General features: G+C 36.4%; 1 pseudogene; it reads right to left on the minus strand.

Annotated features, from left to right (window-relative positions):
- Positions 1-6,964: 6,964 nt before the first annotated feature.
- Positions 6,965-8,673, minus strand: LOC125352950 (annotated as a pseudogene).
- Positions 8,674-11,753: the final 3,080 nt, after the last annotated feature.

Genomic DNA, 11,753 nt, shown 5'->3' on the forward strand with positions numbered 1-11,753 from the left:
AGGGAAGAAAATATGCTAATGCACAACTTTTAAAAGTACCTGAAAGTTGGCTACTAATGCCTTTCAAAAGCATTTCTATTTTTCTTTTGACTCACTAGCAAGAAAAGTACAAATGTAAGGTGAACATTAATTTTTCTTACTTAGTGTTACAAAATAGAACTATGGATTGTTTCAATCCTATTCATTTTTATTTTTCTTCATCTTTTTTTTTGTCAGTCATGAGCTTGAACTCAAGGCCTGACCTTTGTTACCTGAACTCTTTTGTTCAGAGCTAGTATTTTAACACTTTGAGCCACAGTGCCATTTCCAGTTTTTGAGTGGTTAACTGGAAATAAGAATATCACTGGGACTTATCTGCCATAGCTGGCTTCCAACAGTCATCTTTGATCTCAACCTCATCTCATTCTTTGTTTTGTTTTTTTTTTTTTTTTGGCCAGTCCTGGGCCTTGGACTCAGGGTCTGAGCACTCTCCCTGGCTTCTTCCCGCTCAAGGCTAGCACTCTGCCACTTGAGCCACAGCGCCGCTTCTGGCCGTTTTCTGTATATGTGGTGCTGGGGAATCGAACCTAGGGCCTCGTGTATCCGAGGCAGGCACTCTTGCCACTAGGCTATATCCCCAGCCCCCTCATCTCATTCTTTATGTGGTCTACATCTTTGTTTTGTCACTAAGAAATTCTTGGTTACTTTAATCCTTTGTTACCTTAATAACATCTCAAAGTATGTTAAATATGTTAAAACAAGGCTATGTTTTACATTTATATCTGATACATATGCCATTTTAGGATATATTTGCTCACTATTACCATTGCTAAATAAATTAAAAGATTAAGTTAAAAGATAATTAAGTGCAATTAATGCCTCAAGCTATTTACAAAATTTGTATGTGATTACATGGGGGCTGCTATCTGCATGAAGGAAATGTATATGATTTCCCCACATTTTAATATAGTTACTGAATATGCAAATATATTCATATAATATCAAATAGTATTTTTTGATTGCTAACCATGAGCTGAAATGCTTCAAATACATAAACTCACTTAAGAGACTTTTCTAGGCTAGGTACCCATGGCTCACACCTATAATGCTAGCTATTCAGGAGATTGAGATTGAAGTGGTTTGAGGTCAGCCCAGGCAGGAAAGTCTGTGAGGCTCTTATCTCCAATTATCTACCAAAATTGGAGCTGGGGCTCAATTGGTAAAATGCTAGCCTTGAGAAAAGAATCTCAGGGGCAACATCAAGGCCCCAGGACACTCCCCTCTCTCTCTCACAAACACACACACATACACACAAACAGACGAACCCATGTCTACCCTATGCAAAAATTATTATAATATTTTTCATGTTAACGATAATGAAACTGCCTGTATATTTCTCCAGTTTTGAAAGTATCAGGTTATACACATTTTTTCAGTTCTGATTTCTAATTGAATTTACAGATTTCAGTGTTTTCCATAATTGAAAACATAGACTTTTAATTTTAATTGTAAATACATTGTATGTTTATCTGATTCCTCCTAGCAGGAAATAAAATCATTTGAAAACTCTACTATTATTAATACCAGTCTATTTGTGTAGATGTTGTACTTACAATTTTATACAAATTATACATTACTGGCTTAAATTATGTAGTAAAATAAGCTACAAGTATGACCAGTATATTGAGCAATGTATTTTCCAGTTTACAGCAAATAAAGAAAGGACTGACACATGGCCCCAAATGTGCCAGTACTACCTGGAATATTACACCTCTACTCTTCTTTCTTTGGAATCTAGAGTCAAAGTGAACCTGGACTTTTGTCTTTTCAATACTGCTCTATGAAAAACCTTTGGAAATAACTTGTATAAGTCATGATGGGTGTTCATACTGCAGCACAACAGCATGCGGTAAGGGTAATTCATATCAATCTTTTCTCATTTGTGGTAGAGGGATGCCCCATACATCTGAAGATGGTAAAACAGCTATATAATTGGCTTCTCAATTAGGTGAAAATGCTGTGGCCTGGGATTTCCATCTCCATCATCTCCTACAAAGCACATCACGTGTAAGTTAGCAAAGTTGATGTGTCCCACGTGCCTGATTGTCCGGTTGAACTTTGTAGAAACTGACACGGAGAAGGCTGATGTTATTAACTTTTTCTCCATGGCCATTCTATCAATCTATTTCTCCAATAGCAGGAGAAGTTTTATCTTTTTTTAAAATGATTTCTTGTTTACCATGGTTCTGGAACTTTGAGAACCTAATAGTTCAAAACTCACTTAATTTGCTAAATTAAGTGAGATGTCTCTTGCCTCACCATCTATATCTAATTGACCATTGGTATGTTTCTAGAATTAAACATCTTCAAACTTGGTGCATTTTTTCCCTTTTTCTTACTGATTTTGAAGTTCTTGATACATATATTCTGTACTTTTAATGAGAGCAGAGGGTACAGAGGTGGATGTATAAGAGAGAAGAGAGAGAGAAAGAGAAAGAGAAAGAGAAAGCGAGAGACAGGAAAAGCCAAATATATTATAGCATATGACCAGAAGGAGCATTTCACTATCATGACATTATATTAGTTACTTTTATCATTGTTGTGATAAAACACTCTATACAAATAACTTATGGAAGGAACAAAATGTTTTATCTTATTGTTTTAGAGATGGCAGTCCATCATATCTGCTGCAGAATAGAGCAGTTCATGTCATGGTAAGCAGGCAGTATAAAAGAGGAATACAGAGGGAAGAAAGTTAATATACACTTCCTCAAAGTTATACTCCCAGTGACCTACTTTCTCCACGTAGGCACCACTTCTTATTTTCCAGAAAAAAAATCTATTTTAACAGCCACTATAATCCTTCAGTGGCTTAACCTTCCTATAAGGAAGCCCTACCCCTTATGTTATATGACATACAGTCATTTAACCTAATATCACATCTGAATACTGTCATCATATTATAAATCCGTAAGGGGATACAAGTTTATTCATTATATTAGAATCTTCATGAGCAAATAGTCTCTGGATATGTCCTCATAGTTATACCCTGATATGCTTCGCTGATCTCCCAAATATGTCTCCATTTAAAATTAAATGTAATAAAATCATCTACTGTTTCCCTTAGTCCACAGTTTGAGAGAGATCCAGTCAATAAATCTATTCAACAATGAGATGTTTAGGTCTAGAACAAAGCAAGAAGGGACAGGCAACTTGTTGTAAGGATTGATCATTTTGTACTGTTAAAATGTGATATAAACATGGTTACTGACCCTTTGAAAAAAACAGAAATTTCCTCTTCTCTAAACATGCACAAATCCATAGTCAGCAGTTTATCATCACTCAATAATCATGCTGGGGCATGATTCTACAATCCAAAATCAGATTTTCAATAACATAAAACCAAGTCTTCTCTATTTTAATTACTGATAGGAAGACACAAATACAGCTACACAAATGAACTATTTTACTTTTTGTCTATGTTTTTCTAGTACATTAAGGTACCAGATCTATGTGATACATTTTATCTACTTGATGCACAAAATTATACTGCAACTCATGCAACTTTTCAGTGCCTTTTCTTAGCTATCCACATGGTGATTTTCCATTCTCCTATGGGGGAGAAAAACATATATTCTGCCAACATACCTATTTTGTTAAATTATATTCAAAACAGAATAAGTTTTGCTCTTATTATTTTCTGGAGCAAACTCCTTGAATGTTCATGTTACGTTGATTTGTCAAAACTGATTGTGACAGGGTTAAACTCCTAATGTAGTTTCTAAGGTGGTATGCCAGGATTCTGATTAGATTTTTTTCATTCATTTTGCATATTTTGCTAACACACCTTGCTGACTAGTGATATCTGAATTATACCTGTGATTATTCAATATCTTCAAGCAAGAAATGATATAAACAAAATGATTGTATTTTAGGTATCTATAATTCCTACAAAAAGCAGGGCTAGAATCTCATTTACCAATTGCACAATTTTCAGTTAAAATCCTCGAATCTAAGATAGCCTTGAAAAGTGGACGAAATGGGATTTGAAATTATTGGAAGGCAATGATAAGTAAAGAAAATAAAAGTTAAGCAAATAAACAACTTACAACAACAGTGAAAATCTTCACATCTTCCTTTCCAGATCACTCAGTAATCATTTTACACAAGTATTATGTCAATTGTCATTGTCTATCTGCTATGTATTACCTTCATATTACATATATTACTACCTACAATCTCTGTAGTAAATAGAGAATGCTATGCTCATTCCTCAATTTTAAGATCCATAGCAAGACACTCATACCTTAAGGTGATTAAAAATGGTTGAGTAAATCCATATTTTTGAGCAGAATTGTTTTCCTTTAACATTTTTTTGTGTAATACCAAATGTTCCATGAAGCTTGATATTTTATGTTATTCAATAGTTTTATCATATTCCTTTTCATATTGATTCTTCCAATCAATCTAGAAATTGCTTACTTCCTGTGTAAGGCAAGAAGTTAAAAGATAGAAAGGCATTTGTAGTCACTGTTCTAGTTTGTCATTTTTTGGATAATCTGGGAAATAAATTTTCTTCAAGTTATGTTCAACTTCTTATGTGCCAATTATCAGAAACTGAGAAACAAGCAAGCTTGAAATATTAATGTGTCATATTGTGCAATTAATACTATACAAAATTGTATTTTATTCTCAAAGCAGTCACATGCACTAGATGAAATTATAACTGATTAAAAATTATGCATAATTTGATCATAGGTATATGAAAGTTGTAAATTGTATAACTGTAACAAAACAACCTATGTAGATAATATCTCAGGTCTGAGTAAGACATGAACAGTTTTCTCACTTTCTACAGTTTTAACAACATATAAGCACTTACATGTCTTCTACTCTAAATGCCAGCACTTGGGTATGTGATGTGATTATGAATTCTCTTCCTTCCAGGATTAAGAGAAATTCAGGGCAAAAGCTATAGAGACCTCTACCCATATTTTCTCTACCCAAAGTTGACATTTAATATACTAGTAATTTACATTTTTCTGATCTAGGGTCTTTAACTCAGTGCCTGGGAGCCATCCCTGAGACTCTGTGTTGTGCTCAAGGCTACTGTTCTATCACTTGAGCCACAGCACCACTTTCAGCTTTTTCTAAGTGTTTTTTGTTTTGTTTTGTTTTTTGTTTTTTTTTTTTATTGGAGCTTAAAATCTCACAGACCTTTCTGCCCAGGCTGGCTGTGAATTGCTATCCTGAGATCTCAGCCTCCTGAATAGCTAGGATTACAGATGTGAGCCATTAACACTTGGAAGATATATTATTTTCTAAAGCATACTAAAATTGTCCCTTTTGTAACAGTGAATGGAAATTTTTGCATTCGAGGACAATACAAGTGCATTAGTAAGATTTTCAAAAATAAACAAGTAATGTTTTTAACTTTTTTTCTATTTTTTTTCTAATCTCTGAATAAAGTTATGGTAAAAATGTATCTATATTAAGCAATATCATGTTCTCATATGTTTCCTACTGCCTAATACATGTGCAAACAGATTTATGTCTGTTGGAAAGCAGAAAACATATCTTTTTGGCATTGTATGCTGGTTGTAAGGACACATGTGAGTAAGCTGTCACAGATGACATGCAAGTCCCCTGTTACTCATCCTATCACAGAGGTGCTGGTAAACCATTCTCATGCCTCTTATATTTTGTTGTACCAGAGATGAGAAGTGAAAAGGAGAAAACCACCATTCCTTTGTACTAGTATGAATATGTTCCTGGTTTTTGTCTAGTTTTATCTTATCTTTTTATCTGAATCTCCACTATAAGCCTGAAAAACATGCTTCTGAATTATGGAACTGTTAATGTTATGTTTACTTTCAAATACAAGTAAACCCTAACTGTAGGAGGCTCTTAAGTGGCCGCATCCTTTCCTGTCCTCTTAAAGAGTTGTCAGGCTAGCAGATTTATAGGACCCAGGCTGGCTGTTTTGTAGTGAAATCATTTTTTACAAGTCCAGTCATAACATCTCTGCTTAAAACCTTTCCAGAAATTGTACATAATCAACTCTCTTCCTCTCTATCTCTTAATTGCATTGATGTACATGATATCTAAAAACCCTACCTAAAATCCAATCTCATCTTCCAGTACCTACCTGTATCGGTACTCATTGAATTAATTTTGTTTCTTCTTTGATAATATTTGTATTCTATACCTATTTAGATGTTACTTTAACCTATTTTGTGTGGCTAGAACAAAATGGTTGAATAATGAATTATATGAAATTTATTTGTCTTAGAATTCCGGTGGTTGAGAGGTCACAATCTCATGCCTTTCATGTTCTGGTAGGGCCTCTGGGCAGAAACAACCACTGTCCACCGAACCAACCCAGTGCAAAAAACTCAGCTCACACTGAGGAATCAGCATTAATCCATCTATGAGAGTGAAGCTCCTTTATCTAATTCCTCTCCCATAGGTTCACCACCTAAAGATCCCATCACTTCAACACTGTTATACCAGGGACTTACCTAGAACTTTTGGGGAGATTAGCAACATTCAACCAACAGCCGATCTGACCATTTTGTTCCTCCTATATCTGAAGAAAGGGCTGACCACTAGCTTTACAAAAAATATTGCTCTCTGGCTTATCTAAGCCCAGATGATTCTCTGTAATCATATATTCCCCTGGCCTTGTTTCAGCAAATATAAAAACAATGTGCTACTTGTGTAGTGTTTAAGATGGACAATTATGTATTCCAGCAGCTCAGATAAAAGCCCTTGATCTGTAATTTGACCAGAAATTTCTTTTTTCTTTTTTTTTTGTTTTACAAATGCTTTATTAAAACTAAAAACATAGTACACATGATGAGATATGATAATGCAGAATTCATCCTAGTGTCATAGTTCTTTGGCTTGTTGAGGCAGCTCAGTGGCTGAGTCTAGTCAGGCTTAGAGATTTGACACTGATTGTTTTGGGTTTCTACAGTTACTAAATCCATGTCTGAGTGGTCTGTCTGGTCCCCTTTGTGTTTTGAGGGCTGGTTGGGCAGGATGGTTTATGTCTGTGGCACTGAATTTTGCTAGGATAGGAACAGAACTGGTGAAGGAAATACCAAGTCTCACCCAGGCTTGTGCCCAGCAGGTTCTTCAGGTCCATTGCTGTTAGGTTTCCAGGCTAGGGAAGTAGAGAGATCCAGCCTTCCTCCTGGTCCCTCTGGGCTAGTCAATGCTGTCTAAGGAAAGGTCTGGCTGCAGAGTAGTCATCTGAAGGTAGATGTGTCCTCGGGACAGCTGGGACAGCTCTGGCCCAACACAGCAGGAGGTGGAAGTCACACCTACCCCACACCTGTATGTCTGCCAGCAGATTCTGGCATTCCTGATCTGAACAAAACCACTGATATGCATGCATCAGGAGCCGCGGGGATGGATATGCATCTACAATGGCACTGTCCATTTCCAGGCTGACTTGGTTCAGCTGCTGAATCTGCTTCCTCCAGACCAGTGTGAGTCCTCTGCCAGCATGGTCCCCCTTCACCCCTCCGGCCCAGCCCCTCTCCAGGCAGAGGGAGAAGCTGCTTTGATCTCTAAGCTTCTTGACTGGTGCCTCAGGCACAGCTTTTGTAAATGGCTCAGGCCAAGTCAGAAAGCTCTTTCCAGCTCTGTACAATCTGAGCCTGGGCTTCTATGTGGAGCTGCAGATCCACCAACGCCTCTTCCATGTCTATCCTGGACACCACAGGCCCTGTGCTGGATTCTCCTCTTTGTTGTTTCTTTTCCTTGGCCTGTTTATTTGCCACTCCCTATTTCCTTCTCCTTGGAGGATTCTGAGCACTGAAGCATTTCTTCTGGTCCACAATCACCAGTGAGAGTGCTTTTCCCTCTGTCCTTGCTGTGATGTCAGTTATGAAGCCACGAAGGGATTCCTTGCCTTTCTCAGCGCTGTTGGGACTTCCCTGCTTTAAGTTGTAGACCAAAGACTCAAAAGTCTCTGCCATGAGCATCACCAGGATTATGGGCTCTTCCATCCAGTCTACTCCGTCCCCTATCTTTCTCTGTCACATGATACTGCGAGGCACAGCCTGAGCTTCTCTGAATCTTCTAACTCTTCTTGGTTCTCTTCTGAGGTAGGAAGGTGTCAGAATTTATTTTGATTTCTGCCAACCTGTTGCTCTGGACAAGGCAGGTAGATTGGTAGGCTAGAAGCTGATGACATGGACTGTTTAAAATAGGGTCTTGGTTATCTTTTGCTATCTTCGAGGTATTATAGAGGGAAACATCTTTAGAAATGGCTGCTTTTTCATGTCATGTTGATGATCCAAAACAGTTTTAATTGGGGAGCTGGGGTCCTCAGGGCTCAGTGGCTTGTGTGTCAAAAATTTACAGGTTAGCCTCTCAGCCAGAGGGGTAATTTCCTCTTCATTCTCACTTCCACTGCTTAGTACTCTGACCGGCTCTGTTTGGGTGAGTGTTGCATCTGTGTCTCCATCTGTGTCTGGGAAATATGGTAGACCTTTCGATTCTGGTGATGGAGGATGAGCCTCAGAATCAGAAGTCTCAACCACTACAATCTTCTCCACTCTCTGAGACTGCCTCCTCTTTGTTAAAGATGTTAAAGATGTTCTTCAGAAAGGAAAATTTTGGCAACTCCTCAGAATCACTTTCTCTGGAAGCCAGTGAGAAGGATGACTGTAATAGAGCCATCAATACGTGCTATCAAATTAGTTGCCTGCAGCTACTCCCGCCACTCTTTCAACAGCCACACACGGCCCGGAAGTAGATCCCAGAAATTTCTTGAAGAATACAGGACAATAATAAAGATAGCACAGAGAACTGCCTCATGTTCTGAATTAGTAGAAAAACCATAGGATAAATCACTGACCATTCACTGTTACTTGTATCTTTATAATATTTTCTTAAATTATATTGTTGCTCTATTGTTCTATATTAATGTATTCCCAAACAGATAACACATTATGTTTGCAAATCATAAATAGTACAGTGTAAATGCTTAAAAAATGTGTTGTATGAGCGAAAAAACGAAGTAGACATCTGAAAACAAAAAGCAAATGACCTACCTTGTAATGGTTTCTTCAGATTCATGTATTCAGAAATGCAATGTTTTGACATTCAAAGAATAGATTCTTCAATTGGATAGATACTGCACTCTGAGAATAATCTTCCAACAAATCAAATAGATGAGTATTAATGTCAGACATGAAAGGAATAGTTGCGAAGCATTGTCAGGCAGTGGCTAAATTGATTCTGCTCAAGGCAAAGTGTTTTGGTCCATCATTACCATTTATAACACCATCTTTCCTGTTTGTGTCATAGAAGAATTTGCACATGTGCAGTGTCCTTATGTGCATTGTAAACATTTCTTTCACTGGTTGTTTAATTACATGATTTAAACAGAAAACCATATAAAGGAAAGAAGACACTGAAGCAAATTAAACTTGCAATGAAGTATAAAGGAAGTATCCAGATATGCAATTGAGATTATGATCTGAACTAACATATGATAAATTTCATGATTTACAGATACATACTAACAAGAATTGACTTTATGAAATAGAATTTACGATCTATATTTTGGAACAGAAATATAAAATATAATATCAAATGTCTTCAGAATAAATTAAAGAATCTTCTTCATGCTGCTCTAGTAATAGAGCACCAGTTGTGAACAAAGGATTTGAGTGAGAGAACAAGATGTGTAGTTCAATCTCTGGAACCTTAGTGAGAATTCATTCCTTACTATAGCGTTACTTCAGATACTGTGACACACACACACACACACACACACACACACACACAAATATTCCAGTTGTGTGTGTTTTTTCCAGTCCTGGGGCTTGGACTCAGGGCCTAAGCACTGTCCCTGGGTTCTTTTTGCTCAAGGCTAGCACACTGCCACTTGAGCCACAGTGTCACTTCTGGCCTTTTCTATATATGTGGTACTGAGGAATCGAACCCAGGGCTTCATGTATATGAGGCAAGCACTCTTGCCACTAGGCTATATTCTCAGCTAAATATTCCAGTCTTTAAAATACTAGAAATGGTATGTACAAGGGTAGTGTTCAAACTAGATAGTAATTGAGAAATAAACATAGGACAAAGTTTATGCCCAATGTTTTAAGGAAGTCTTCAGTTTAATTTTGTTTCAGTAGTTGGCAAAGTCTAAGAATGATGATGAATGATCCTTTTCTTGTTTGTGGGTAAGGTAATGATAATGAAGTTTTAGTATATCTATGGCAAACTTGTAATGAGAAATGCTGAACATTTAGGTACCCTTCCTCTATTTTCTGGAGCCCTTCAGGCAATAAATGTTTTCTGTAGCTTCTAGAAGTAAAAGAAAAAAAGAAAAAGTATTTGGATTATGAAATATTAATTTTTTGATGCAAGAGATTGATGGATCTCAGGGCACTGGGTCAGCTTTGAAAATATTTTGAAACTTGATCCCTACCCTCTACCCTTTGGTATTTCATTGGTATCTGGCAGATTCTTACCATCAGGCTGGCTTCAAGCTCATTATTCTCTGGAGATTTTGCATAGCTGGAATTACAGGCATGTACCCTCATGCCAGGATGGACTAATGCTTGTCTGAAAGTAAAGGGGATCGTGTGCTTAAAATGTGCACCGTAAGGCATCCCATAGCCTATAATAAGAAAATATTTATGAGAAATATAGCATCAAGAAGTGAAAATATAGAACTTGGTGACTGGAGTATGTTGACTAATTCCTCAGCAATTCAATTAAGAGCTCAATCCTGCTGAAAATTTGATTTTAGCCAAATAAGACACTGAGCTGATAACCCCATCAAACCTGTCTGAGACTTTGGACTTCAGAATTAAAACAAAATCAATGTGTGTTGTTTTATATGACTAAGTTTGTGGTAATTTGTTAGGTAGCAATTGAAGACTAAACACATGCCCATTATAAAAGATCATTGGCTCTCTAAGATCTTAATAGATTATACAGATTTAATTAAGAGTGGCCATGAGAAATTAACTTGAGAGGTCAGAGTGTAATGGCAGGTGTTATGGGTTGTCCATTCATAGGTAATTGGATCTGAGTGTATGTTAATACCAGAGGTGTATTATAGAAATGTTTTTATAAGCATGGTACAAACATGTAGTTCTAATTGAAACATTATAAATTTAAATATTATATTTTGTATACTAAGTGATCATTTGCATGGAAATATCAGAATTTAGCTTGTTAAGTCAGTGGAAACAGAAGCAATTGGATTACAAAAGTATTTTTGTTAGAATGTTCCTGTGTTAGTTTTCAGAATTTAACATTACCTGAGACAGTATAAATTGAGTCAATGCACTTATTTTTTATACAGCATCTCTGATAGCAACTGAAAATGATCCAAGAAACCTTCAGGAGTGAGGGAGAGAAAAGATAAATAAGAGCAACATGTCAATAACTACTATATAGAGAGAACCTATATTCTTTGAGTGGAATTATCGGTGTCTCTACTAACCCAGATCTTTGATATTATAATTTCAGTTCAAATTTAGCCTCGTTTAAAATATATGTCTGTGAGATGAGGAATGCAGGATTTTAAGAATATAAAACATGTAGTTTAGTCAATGGATTTCACAAAATACACACGAACCACAAAGAAATTAAGTTTATAGATGGTCCATGGAGATGATGCTAATTTTCACTTTACATGTGTTCATAAATCAAAACTATAAGAAATATTTACCAAGGTATAACTTCATCAATAATTTTATAATTTACTCAGTAATAGCAGGTGAAAGTAAACATTA

The sequence above is a fragment of the Perognathus longimembris genome, chromosome 1 (genome assembly GCF_023159225.1).
Source record: "Perognathus longimembris pacificus isolate PPM17 chromosome 1, ASM2315922v1, whole genome shotgun sequence".
Lineage (NCBI taxonomy): Eukaryota > Metazoa > Chordata > Mammalia > Rodentia > Heteromyidae > Perognathus > Perognathus longimembris.